At 31.8% G+C, this 14,460-nt stretch overlaps 1 protein-coding gene across 1 annotated transcript in view; it reads left to right on the top strand.

Annotated features, from left to right (window-relative positions):
* Nucleotides 1-14,460, top strand: part of LOTGIDRAFT_105163 (hypothetical protein) — a gene marked incomplete at both ends in the record, with an annotated part of 109,846 nt that overhangs the window by 40,541 nt on the left and 54,845 nt on the right. The window lies entirely within an intron of this gene.

The raw sequence follows: 14,460 nt of genomic DNA, 5'->3' as shown, positions 1-14,460 counted from the left end.
TGTAGTTCAAGAAAAACTTTCTGAAACTTTTAATAGGGCATTAAGGCACTGAAACAAAAAAAAATGTATCCATAGTTCAGATTTTACTTATATTATTATCTGAATATATTCAAAAATAAAAGCAGGAATTGGCATTCGCTTAAGTAAAAGTAGTGCTGCAAGTGCCAAAAGTATAACACTTAATATACTTAATACAATGTAATCTGTAAGGAGGAAATAATAAAATGAAAATGTCTCAACATAGCATGATGATTAGTGAGAAATTCAATATAAAATATAATGAAATATTAATTAGTTTAATCAAGCTGAACTAATCAGATTTTCTACTATTAATTAATATCTAATTATATTTTATAAATTTTATCAATGACTGTGGAATTCTTTAGAGATTCTTGGACAAGATGGTCATTGAGAGGACAGAACTTCATATCACATTTACAGTATATCCTTTCACTCCCTTCTTCTCTCTTCGGTCATTATTAGGTCATGATGACTGTTTTTGATGTATATATCTAACAAATTGCATGATTTGATTCTATTTTATGTTTACTCAATATCAGCATTGGTCTGTTTGTTCAAGAAGTCTGTTGTATCTATTATTTAGGTGTATTCCTTTACCAATTAAATTTACAGCAATATTTTGGTGTTGAAATGATTTCAGAGGAAAACTCAACATAGATTTGTTTAAATGAGATATTGAAAGAAAGGCACTCAACTTAAAATAATAAATTATCAAACTGCTGCATGTTTTGCATATGGAAATTACATTAGAAAATGTGAACACATGGTATATAGAATCAAGTCAATGTTATTACCCCTAACCAACTGTCCTAATATAATGTTACCAGTCTAATTATAATGTTAATTAAAATATCAAATTATTATAAAGATGGGTTTTCTTACTAATTGAAATCACATATATTCACTCATTTTAATTCATACCAAAATTCATGTAATGAAATTAATAAATGTACCTCTGAAACATTTGGTGCTTCAAGAAATGAAGCCTGATGGTCATCTATAGAAATAATAATATTATCATCTCCATTTCCTTTTTTAATGTACAAACAGGAAGTTCACATCAGATCAAACAGCAGATCAGATAAAATATTAACATTGTGTTCACTTGAAAGCTTTAAAACAGATAATATGGTTTTAAGTCCTTGAGCTGACTAAGTCAGCTTGCATTTAGAGTCCAAACATCTTTCTATGAATGGCAAGACAGGTCTTGGATGTATTGTACTCTTTCTTTCAAGCACAGTAACTTTTAATAATGATTGCTTTTCATCAAGGTTGATGATTTGCTTTCTTCTAGTGTATGAAAACATGGACTATCATTAGATAAGAACAATAAAGTATTGATAAGAACTCTGTCTGGTAATGTATGATATCCAAACATATGGTTATCACATATGATTTATTTTCACTGAGATATGTGATCTACTCCCAATGATTAGATAACTCATTGTTTATTTTTAGAAACTTTTTTTTCTGATTATCAAGAAATGTGGCGCTAATAATAATTTTATAAAAATCCTTTGATATCTCTTAATTTATTATCAAAACTTACAATGAAATGGTTGTATTACCATAATCAGCTATTGTTGTCACATAGCACACAGACTGCATGTTTGTAAATTGTTCATGAGGATTGCATCACTTACTATAGGTTTGGCTATTTAAATTCAGAGTGTAGAGATGATAGTTTTAGTTCAAGAATGACACTGGGTGTTTTGTAGAAGTGTTCTTAGGAACATGTACATTTTATGGTAATAGAGTTGATAAGAATAAGTAGTCGTAAAAGGAGTACAGAATACAGAGTGGACTGTAAGACTTCCCAATCAACTTCTGTGGTTTACCAAACAATATGAGATTTTGGCCTTGTTGTCACAGTGCAAATCTATTATTCTCAGCTTTAACGGATTTGAAGTGCTTCGTTCTGAATGATAAAATTTGAAACTGCATCACAATGACAATGCACAAGTATCCCATCAATCCTTGTCAACTATTACCAATTAGATTCATTTCATAACCCATTACTGCTGGTGAGATATGGTCACATGATACCCATGTTGTAATGCCAGATTATTGTTCACTCTTGCCAGATTACTGACATGTCACTGCCTTGCGCTATTAAAAACTCTTCTAACTCGTTACAAATTCAAATTTAAACGAAGCAATGCTAATTAATTTTTATATTTTATTATCCTTGTCACCACTAGGGGTCACTGGTGTCATTTGTTGGTCATTTTCAAGTCAAAAGTTGATCTAGCAGTAAAAGCTGTAGTCAGATTCTTTGATCTGTCGCAATTTTCTCTGAATTCATCAGATTTATGAGATTTTTTCTGTCATTCAATATGTTTTATGCAGTTGTTTGTCCTTTTATGTAAATGAGTTTTTGTGTGAAGATAGATTTATTTGGCTGTTTTCCTGTGTGAAAGAAACTGATATGTTTTTGTTCCAAAGCAGATTGATTTCTGTGGTTGCTAAAATGATTTGGCAATTAAAATACAGCTTTTTATTGTTGGAGGACAGCAAAGTTTTGAATTTCTTACACAAAAAGGATCTGATAGTTCATTTCAGTCTGCACAATTTGAATCTGGAAATTCTTTTTCACTTATGTAATCAGCCCAAGAATGTTGATTATAGGGAATTTGACAGATTAAAAAATGTATGTTTAATGAGGCAAGGTTAACCAGAATGTTTATCTGTTTGTACTTTAGGAGCTAAGTAAGGAAGATCCTTTAATTATATTCAAGAAAGGGCAAAGTAAGGCTAAATCCTTTAATTTTCTTTCTAGTAAAGGTGGGGTAAACACAATGACAACAAAAGATGTATGGACCTGTAGGTAAATCTTTTGTTTATTTTTGGAGACAATAGTAGGATAAGTTTCCCCTTTATTCGAGGCCATTGTTAGCTATCTGTGTATTGTATGGTTGGTAATGATCATTATTTAGAGATAAATTTTGACCGTTGGTGACCCTCATTGGGCGTTATGTCATAAGTATACTGAAAACATGTAAACAAGTTGCTCTTCAAATTCTTTTGAACTTTTTGGAATTTAACAACATAGGAGTGTAAATAGCTTCTGAAACTTCACAAGTATTAATTTCATCAACTTGATGTCCTTGAAGTTACAGAGTTTTTACACCGATTATCTTGCCTACTTTCTGCTATATTCCAGTGGCCAAAAAATGCAATCCATTCTGAACGCTTACTTGGAAAAAATCTTGCAATTTAATTGGAGAATGGATGAAATGTTACAAGTGATATTTACATGTTAAATACCATCAAGATTCATCAAAAGAAATGTTTAAAATTCTCCAGGATCCAGTAGGCAGGTCTGACATGTCAGTTGTCAGCTTAATGAAGATATAAAAACATAAGCTAATTAGAAAATAATGACCACCTTTTTGCTAGATTTTTTTATGAGTTGTCATGATAGTGACAAGAGAGCAAGATAAAGAGAGAAATTTTCTTTGGATTAAGGAAGAAAGGTCTCTACATACTTGATTTACCACCTTATATACAGCTCATCTTTCATAGGCATAATTCAGAATAAAAAAACAATTCCTAGTTTGTCCAGTTACAAAATTGTCCAGTGAAAAGGATTGTTCCATGCAATTATTAATGATTTTGTGTAATCTTCATTCGATATCCTCTTGCAAAAATACTTACATAACTGGCATCCTTTTTTATTGCTGGCTGATTATTACCATTAGTCCCATTTGAACGACTAAAATAACTTGAGATTTTCATTAAATTTCATGAGACTTTTTTCTGCCATGTCTTTATCATGACATTACATAATATTTTTGAAGTCAAAGTTCAATATATTAGGGTGCTTTCATTGAGTTGAAACTCCATTAAACTTTATGTACACTTTTCTAAACTGCAATATAATGACATATTAAACATATTTATTGCAAATTAGCTCAATATTCACTGCCTTCGATCTTTCTTGGAGGATTTTTTATGGGAGGATTTGTTATGAGAATGTAAACATAAATGCCTCGTTCAACTCTAGATCAAAACAGATTCAATTAATATTTTCTAATAAGGTCATGAAAGGTTAAGATTTTTATTTGTTTTGGAGTATGAATTATGAGGAAGAATGCCTGAGATAAGACCTGGATAGTTTGTCGTAAGGACAGTAATGTTCTACTCTATCAGTAGTTGTAATTGCTTGAAAATCATTAAGCACTTTATGGCTAGTTCTTATTAAAGCTTCAGTGATTTTTATGATCTTTGGGCGTTTAAGAACATTCAGTTTATGATCCAAAATGGCTGTCGATTAATGAGGATCATGTAAACGGCATGTTTCAAGTGCATCATGGTTAAACTGATAATATTAATGTCATTAAAACCTTACGCCCTTTGTCTTGTTAAGTTAGGTTTTTCTGGTCAGATTTATTGGCATGTCTGATGGCTGTGACCATTGACCATTTTTTGTCAAAGAATTATGGTTTTAATGTCTAGCATGGGTTGAACGGTCATTATTAATGGGGAAGTTATTAGAAATATAAATTTTATGGTGAGACATTTTGTATAAAAGTATTGATAATTAACCAATTTTTTCATGACCCAACCACCTCCTATGATCATCTTTTGTTGTAATGGTCTTGTGAAAATTCATTTGATCATCTTTGTCTAGACCTATAATAATTGTGCATTTTCTGTTTAGTGGTTTAGTATGGCAACAACTTTGTTTTTTGATTTCAATATGAAATTGACTTAGTACAGATCTGTGAATTCAGACCAATGTATATTCTGTTAACATACAGCTTGTAGAGGACATTGAAAAATATGACCAATATGATATCAGACTAAATTTTAACAAACAATGGAATGTAGTGTTATTAATAGAAAACAAATATAAGGGTAATTTTGAATGAAAATCTACATAGAGAATATATAGTGATAATAGGTTGATCAAAAGATGTTAATTTATGGTGATTTGACCATTACAATGCCATTACCATCATATTTGACAAGACTGGTCATTTGTAGTGCTCTTCAGTCTCAAATGAGTAAAAATGATCATTTTATCATTATAACAGATTGATGTGAAAGCTGTGTACAATCCCAGACATAACTGACCAGAGAGTAAATGCCTAAGAACTTCTTACACCACTTGTTGTAAACTCTCCAATTTTGCCACACATACAAGTCTTCAAGTACAGTTCTCAATAGATATTCTCTTATGAGTTTTACAACCTATGCATAATGCCTGAAAATGTTCATAGTAGCTTGTTAATACCTAGCAATGGTTTATGAGCATTATGTGATTATTTCTTTTGTGAACAGGAATTGGAGAGTATCAATCATAGTGGCTATTGAACAATGATTTGTCCACCTCTGCAGGATTGAGATATTTGATTGGTTGATTATTATAATACTATGTGTGGGTTTGTTACTACATTTGTCCTACTAAGAACCTTTTAAAGATTAGTAAGTAATTTACGAGGTATAAACATGAAATACTTGTCAAGCAGACATAATGTTTCTATCTTAGTCCTAAAGTAACTGATGATTTCATTAATCTTTTATATAGGTGAAATCATTTGTAATGGACAATTGTTAATGGTGAGAAGTTGCTTCAATTTAAAACACATCCTGGCTTGATGGACTTCAGGACTAGCTTAAATCCTTCACAAAGACCAAAAAATTGATCAGTGTCATTGATAAAATGTGATGAAAATAAGTTCATGGTGGGGATAATTTGTATTATTTCTCCAGCTAAGGACTAAAATAACCTTCATTCTCAATCACATACTCATAAGTCAACTATAATATACCATTGATTGCTATTTTATACTGTAAATTTGATTTTTAGCAGGAGAATGCCTCCAATCACGAATTTCATTACCGTTACATTTATGATTGATATGAAATGACGTTTTATGGTAATAACTGTTACTGGACAATAGTGTCCAGTTAAGATATGCTTTTCCAGTATTATTTTGTTTATTCTTTGACTTGCCATGTCTGTGATAATTGAAATGATATTCTAAATTCTGTCAGAGAATCAACAACTGTTGTGTTTTGTATAATGGAAGGAAATGTCCAAGTATGCGTTGAATGACATGAATCAAATAAACATTTCCTGGAGTATGATTTCAGCCACATTGAGTGGTCGACGCTAAATTAATAAACGAAGTAACCCTCATACACCAAGTCATGTGACTGCTCTAGACAATACTCTTCATGGACTGACGATGGTTATTATGGAAATTGAAGTGGTCTTCAGCTCTCAGGCAGCTTTGTCCATAACATATTAGCACAGGATGACTCTTTGTCCACTGCATATTAGCACTGAGGCGTAAAATGTTTTCTATGTCTGGTGATTGAAATCGATGAAGCTTACCTGGTCGTGACCTTCAGGTGTCCTGCAGCTAAACAATGCATGATAGTGGGATTAAAGGGGAGGCTGTCCACCTACTTTTCATCAACATAAATACAAAATAATGGGGATTATTAAATGATTAAATGAATTCAATGAGCCATGTTACTTAGTGATGAAAAATGCATGATCAAAATAACAAACGGCAAAAAAATCAGCCTAAGCAAAGATCTGAGGCATCCATGATCACACTTTGATCTTGGAAAGAAAATGCAATTGTTAATTGCAATGGTTATTTTAAACTGAGAATGTACAAAAAACATTTTATATTATAACCACTAGAATCATGCTGAGGAAAAATATGCCAGAATGATTTTAAGTCATGAGAGGAAGAGGAAAATATGACACAGACAAAATCATTTTATTCTAAATCTGTTGGTTATAGCTGTGTTATAGAGTTAAAAGCCCCATGGGTATAAAATAGCACCAAACTGTGTCAAGTCCCGCATCTGAACAGCTTGAAACTGTAGAAGGGATTTATCAAATGGTCAATCCTCGAGGCTAGAGCTACCTCACACTGCTAACAAAATTTGAGAATGAGTTGTGAACCCTGGGGTTGATTAAAGGGCATACTGACCAAACTACCAAACTGTGTCTGCTTGCTAATCAATGACAAGGACATTGTGATAATGTCACTCCAATAGCTGGGGTCTATTGTCACTTGCAGATTCATTCAACAATTTAGTATTGTTTAGTTTTCCTTATCGCTTGTCAAATTTGCCATTGTTCAGCTATCACAGTGAGATATCTGAGTAAAGTAGTTGACCTATTGGAAATCGTTTTGTCATTCTGACTATTGTTAACTTATTGAAACTGCTGTTTGAGGTCAAAATAATTCCACCACAAGGTTGGCCTCAGGGGTAACGTCTTTCCCCTTTATTTTTCTATTGTGTATTAATGAATTGTACCTGAATATAAAATCATTGCTAAGTGTTTGTGAAAATTGCTGCACTCTTTGATGGATTATTTCTTTGATCTGCTGTGATTGAATTTGTTTTGTTAGCAGCCATGATCGATTCTACCTTTTGTTGATGTTTGTTTAGATTTGAAAATATTTTTGTTTGGAGATGGAGGTTTATTAGAGTTACTGTAATAATATTGAAATAAAGATCAGCAACACCAGGTCTGACCTGAGGCTATTTTTAATTTACCTTGATTCTTATGATAATGATACTATCTGGATGAGGTTAAATGTAGAAATATTATCATTATATTAATTACCCATCATTAAATTAATTCATTTTCATTTCCTGATTGATTTGTTGAGGCCCTTTCATTTTAATACCTGCAAATATTTGACCAGTATGTGAATGATGTTTTTGGTCAGCTAGTTCTGTCAATTTCTAAAAAGATAAGATCAAGGAATAATTTCAGTTTTGAATCTAGACTGAAGAAAGATAGATTCACACAGAACAAGATATGATCTGCCTGTGTTGAATTAACTGAAATGCCACCAGACATCTTACCCCTGAGAACGGCACAAAAATTCTGACAATTCAAGAAAACAGATATGTAATAGAAGATGAATTCAGAGTCAACTTTGATCTGACATCTATAAACTTGATAACTTCAGTAAAATTCTTGTTGAAAGACTTTATAGATAAGATGTTTAGTCCCAATTTACAGGTATTTTCATCATGTTGTTAGGCTTGATAGATGAGGTCTTTAGCTCCCATTTAGACGGCATTTGAGGATTTCTTTTAGTTTCGCAGTTTTTGTTCCAGATTTCTTACCAAGGTGATCTTGTTTAGAATGAAAAAATTAACAGCGTATATGAACTCCTGAGTAAAATAGCTGGTTATTAAACTGGAGATCCAGCCTTTCGATTTGAGAGAAATGGGCTGATATGAGAAATCAATAAAAATATTTTCTACGGTAAAAGACTGTGGACTCAAATCCTCTCTGAATTTGTAGCCCTGGATGTCTGAGAATGTATTCTGCAGGTGTTGGTACCTTATCTCATCAGGACATCAAGAAGGCACTATGATTCTTTGAGTGTTTTGTGATAGACATTTGGCCTGCTGGTTTATGTTAGTAGATTCTGTGGTTGTTTTTTTCATATTTACTAGTTGTTAATTACTATAATGCTCTCATTGTTTATGCTAAATAAAAATATTTTATAAAATGAAAGAAACTGAAATAGAATTTTTTTTACATCAATATTTCTGCGAATGAAGACATCCCTAGTCTCTTTTAGTCTTCTGGTGCGGATATTGAATTCTGTTTTCTTACTTACCTTATGTATTATATCAGGATAAATGAAATGGATTGTCATTCTGCACTTTCCTGAGCAAATGAAATAACTGTTTACTTTAACGTCCTTCTGGTACTGATAAACAGTAAAAATAGTTCCACTGCCTACTGTTCTGAACTTCATTGGACTGATTAGGGATGAGGTGTACAAGTTTACCATCAATAGAACATCAGTGAAGTAATATCAGGTATATTTAAGTGTGAACCACCAATGAGTATAAAAAAAATGCGATGTTGTGGCAAGTTATTCTAGTGAAATTTGAGATAAAATAAAGATTGTTTAACCCATGCTGTAAATATTTAGGTATACCTGATGAAGTCTTATAAATTAGGCTGATAAGGGAACATCGGTAGTAAATGAAATTTAATGGCCCTACTGATAGATGTGTTTCATCTTTGAATTAAAAAATCTTTTTTTAAAAACAGATATGATTTTTTATCGTTTCTTTTAACAAATTTTAATCAATGTTTGTAGACTCACTTTCTTCCAGTCTGCCATTTATGAACTTCCCAGTATTATCAAAAAACACCAGAAGCAAGTTTTGATTTACATCTCAAAACCTTTTTGTGTGACAAAATCACACAGGACATTTGAAAAACTAGCAAGTTCCTATCGTCCGATTTTAAGAGAAACTCTGAAACAATTGGTCATGTGTGGTCGGAATTCTTTCTTCCTTATTTTAATAGGTGCGATGAATGATGCTACAAGGATGTTTTCACCTGACTTGTTCTTCAAATTAAATACAGACGCGAACTGGAATCTTACTGCCAGACTTTGTCTTAACAGGTGAAAGTAAGAATCCAAATAAACTTGTGTTTTCTTGGTCAGAATTTATTCTGTCCAATTTCCTTCAAGACATATTTGATGAGATTTGATTAGGTTTCTTGTAGAGACTTTAACACCTTTAATCAAATAAAGGAAGTTTTTGTCTGATATTGTGAGACCTTAAAATCACAAATTTATTAAACAAATATCTTGCTCTTTAAACTTCCATTGACAAAAATAATATGACACTCTTCTAAACACTTTAGAACATGAAACATAATTAAGGGAAAGATTATATAACTTTACCAATTGATTATGGTGTTTTCCAGGACAAACTCACCCTTTTAGAATTGATGCCAGACTTAAATTGTCAACTTGACATACCTTTAAAAATGTTCACATACCTGCTACTAAAGTCTTTAAATGGCATTTAGCAATTGTGAGTACGATATATAGACACAGCTTTATGGAACAACAATCACTGGTTAAAGTTGTATGCAATGTTTTGACGTGTTTCCCCGTCGTCCTCAGGCACATGACGGGGGAAACACGTCGAAACTTTGCATAAAACTTTAACCAGTGATTGTTGTTCCATAAAGCTGTGTCTATATATACCTGCTACTAGTACTCTGGCGTTTTTTTTACATTGCTGTTCAATTTTAAATTCTAGAAGGACAGTGTCTTTGTTTAGAATAGGTTCACTGAGAGAATAAACATAAAAAATGGAAAATGTCAGGTAAAAAATGTGAAAAATTGAAAGGAGCAAAAAGGGCTTTTAGTGTAAATTGTAAAGTACAATGATTTATGGTGATTTATTCAGGAACACTGACCTAACCACCTGAACTACTTGTAAATTGTCAAAATACAAATAAAACCTTCCTAACTGATGAAAATTGTCTTATTATACTACAAGATGATGTTAATAACTCTTCTTATTTTAATGTTATAAGTGTGGTAATATGATAATTTTGTTATTATATAAAATTCTGCAGTTGCTGATCTGAACATTGACACTAAACTCAAGTGGGAATCAATCCTCATTAATTCATAGTCAGAAATAAAAGACAAAAGAAACTTGTCTACTCTTTTAATATTTTCAATTTTGTTCTTCCAGTTATGTCTAATATTATCTCTCTTACAGAAGAGCTTTATTATCAGAATTATTGATGTGATATAACACAGGTCTGAAGAGTTATTTTATGAAACAAAGCTTCATAAACCCTCATACTGGCAATAAATCCGCTAGACGGTACCAAATCTAATTCCGATTCAAAAAGTTTGAGATAAGAGCTATTATCTTTTGAGTGGTCACAGTTTCTAATCATAAGTAACTCATAGACTGTGAAAACTGTAAAGGCTTTTAGTCTAAAGAAGTCAAGTCATTCCTTGGAATCTTCAAATGAATATCTCATTCAGATAGAATAATAATCTTAGACCCTGTGTACTACAGATATAGATAGTTATAGATCCCTCTACAGTTGGAAATTGAAAAAGAAAATTCTCATAGCACTTCACTCATTGCACACTCCATGGCATAAGGCATTGGGTGAAGAAAAAGTAGAACACATAACATCAATTTTATTTCATTTCATAGTTTTCTATCAGAAATTTGTTGGATCATCAATATCACCAATGGAAACTATTCTCATAGGAAAATTAAATCAACTCTTTTACTTAGAAGGTGAAAATATACATTAAAACAATTAAATAAGATTAGTACATTACAACTAAAAACCAAGCCTCTTGGCCTTTATATGTAAATTTGACACTATGTTTTTAAATATCTAACCATGGTAAAAAACTGGACATAGATGTGAGGAATTTAGCAACAACCTTTTAAACAATACTTGGATTGTTATTTGTATAAAAGCTAAAATGAATATAACAAGATTCCAGAAGAAAGAAGTAGACAACATCAAATATTTTAGAAGTTAAAGAGTAAGCTGCTCTGCTTTTAACAGCAATGCAGATTATAGTAATATTCAAAAGTTTGTGCTAAGAAAACAATAAAACCATGTTATATCTATTTTGTGCAAAAAAATAATATATTCTGAACTTGAAATTCCATTTGAACTGTATAGTACATTTTGTAATCGAGTTAAATTTGCAAGTTTCTCACTCCGGATATTTTTGGTGTAGCAAACCTGTCAAATGTGGTTGCATTTTCTGACCAAGGTCTGTTTGTATTTAATGTTTTTACTCTAATCAGGTTTTTCAATTCAAGACAAAACAAACATTGTTTCCAACACTTAATCACAATTTATGATATCAATTTATCATAGTAAAAAATGGCAGAGAAAATTAGCAAGATTTTTGTCGCCTGTGAGACAATAGAAGTGTGCTATAAGATGTCTGAAATATTATGTGAAGTGCCATTTTGGCAATATTTATATTCTCCAGGGGATATTTATGGCTATTTTCGAGACATGTTTTGAGGGTTTTATAATTGAAGAAATTTTGTTCCTGCTTGTTGTTAACTGTTTTGAAATTCCTTTATATCTTTATGATGCTATCATGTGCTACTGTATGGTGAATTCCAAAGAATTCTGCACTTATTCTAGTTCAACATTCAAATAGAGCAGGTTTGGTCATTTAAGTTAGTCAGACAGTATTCATTGCCTTTGATGCCTTGACATGCTATGAATTGGAACCATTAAATGGCTGATGATCAGCTGACAAAAACCCAATACTAAGGAATGGCCTGTTTTATGATAAATTTAATATTTTGTGGTAAATTTCCAGGGATATTGTTTCAATAATGAAAGTAGTTTGAAGTGGGCACTTAGTTTGTAGTTTCTATTGTAAGTGGTGATGATAAGAGTTCGATTAAATATTGAATACCCACTAGAGACTGGACGACTATATATATCTGTCTGGATGACTATTGTATAGTCAAAAAAAAAAAAAGCTAATACTGCGAGATCAGTAGCAAGATATAAGGTGATTAGGGTTTACCTCATGCCTTACACCAATTCCTGAAGACTGTTTCTATCTACATAATCAGTTTATCTTAAATAGTTTATTTTCTGTCTATAAAGATATCTGTCTTATCATTCTAATAAATCTTATCATATATACCTCATCAGAATAATATTTTCATTCTATCTTCTATTTCATATAAACTTACTGTGGTAGGCTTGATAATATCTTTGTATTATGTTATGTCGAAAGTGTTTGGTGTTGTCTATTGGCCAGCAAGGTGATCCCCAACAAGAGTTAAAATTGGTTGGATGCTCTTGCATGGCAAGGTAAAAGGTTGTTGGCCATTTTGTCAATAGAAGATATTCTTTACATTAAAGAGTTCATTTCTCCTATGGCAGTTTTTGTGTATGTAACTCTGGAAGGTGGTATGGACACTTTTCTTGAATATTTTTAATGGCTCGCCCCATAGGCTTCATTGAACTGTAAAACTGAAAAGGTTTCTCTTCGTCACAATATATCAGCTATACTTGTGGGTCCTTTCTGAAATCCCTAATCATTCTATAACATCCTTCAATTCTGAATCCTTTAATCAGGCAAATTACATTTTAACCAATTGGCTTCAGACCAAAGATAAAACTTAGAGATCTTGTCTACGTTTAGAATGATTGATTAACCAGTCTGTAGATAATGGTTAAACTATTAGGATCACTTACATCTTTCATTAAAAACACTTTTTAAAATCAGACTTCATTGATTACCAATTTGTATGTGATTCTATCTCAATGATAGCCAGTTATTTTCTTAATTGGCTTTATGATGTTATCATTCTAAGTACTTTAATTATTTGGCAATGAAAAGTATTTTCAATTATCAAACGTTATAAATTATATCTAAAAAGTTTGAACTGTTTACACAGCTAAAACTTCCACAAAATTCTCTCATTGATTTTGTCCGATGTCTATGTATAGGTGTATGTCAGTTTACTCCATGTGATCTGTATAGGTCTAACGAATGAGTAATAAAGGACTGAGAGAGTGATAGGATATATTCAGATTTTATATGTCTGGTCTCCAGGGGTCGGATTGTGTTACTCTGGTAGAAGAGGTACCCAGATAATTACTTGGTAATTTACAACACTCCCTATCATTCTTTCACTAATATTTATTGAATGTGGTAGTCTTATTGCATTGGAGTCATTTAACTGATAAATCTGTTGAGTGAATAGAAATAGGATCATAGAGGGGTTAAGATCAAGACTAATGCTCATGTATGCAGGAACCAAGATTGGTCAAATTGCATTTCTAATTTGTACTGTAGGATCCGAAATTCCAGTTTTGAACTCTTCAGCTCCAAATTATAATTTGGAAGGCAAATGCACTGTATAATAACAGTATTTTAAGTTGCCATTTTCAATACAAAAACTTGTATCCATTTGAGGCCAGTGACTGTGTTAGTTGTTTGTTTACATGAAACATTCTCAATTACCAAATTTCAAAAGGATGACAAAGAATTTGTACTATTTTCTTAGGACATTAGCCTTATGTCTGATTGACTTGAGGAGTCCAGAAGTAACTCAACCAAACATTTAGAATTACAACTTGAAAAGTTCAAAAGAAAGAATCTGGATAATTATCAAATAGTTTGTTGTTGGTCTTTTGGCTCTAGATCTTTTACACTGACAGCTCTCTTCTGCTCCTGTTTGTACATGGTAGCCATTTTGTTTGTGAGTAAATTCTACATGTTGGATTTTGACGTCCCTACATGTTTACCTGGGTAGATGTTCAGTTCAAAATTGATTGTTGAAAGTTCAGATTAAGACAATAAAGGGTGTCTTGATTTTGGCTTTCTGTAGTTTTTACAGTGGGTTGTTGCTATTTTGTTGTCTTTCTGCAACTGCAGTGGCCATTTTGTTTACATGTAGCCAATCAAGTTGATATAGATTAAGAATTGGTTACTGCAGTTCACATACATTCAACATTAAGATTTATATTTTATATCAAATATAAATGACAATTTGTTTTAACAACACAGCATCACAATTTAATCCATAATTTTGAAACCTTAATTTATAAAATAATCATAGGATACACAATCAATTTCAAAACACAGCTTAGTT

This window comes from Lottia gigantea (assembly GCF_000327385.1).
Source record: "Lottia gigantea unplaced genomic scaffold LOTGIsca_3, whole genome shotgun sequence".
Taxonomy (NCBI): Eukaryota; Metazoa; Mollusca; class Gastropoda; family Lottiidae; genus Lottia; species Lottia gigantea.
Note: the sequence above shows the minus strand (reverse complement) of the source record. Positions and strands in the feature narration are given on the sequence as shown.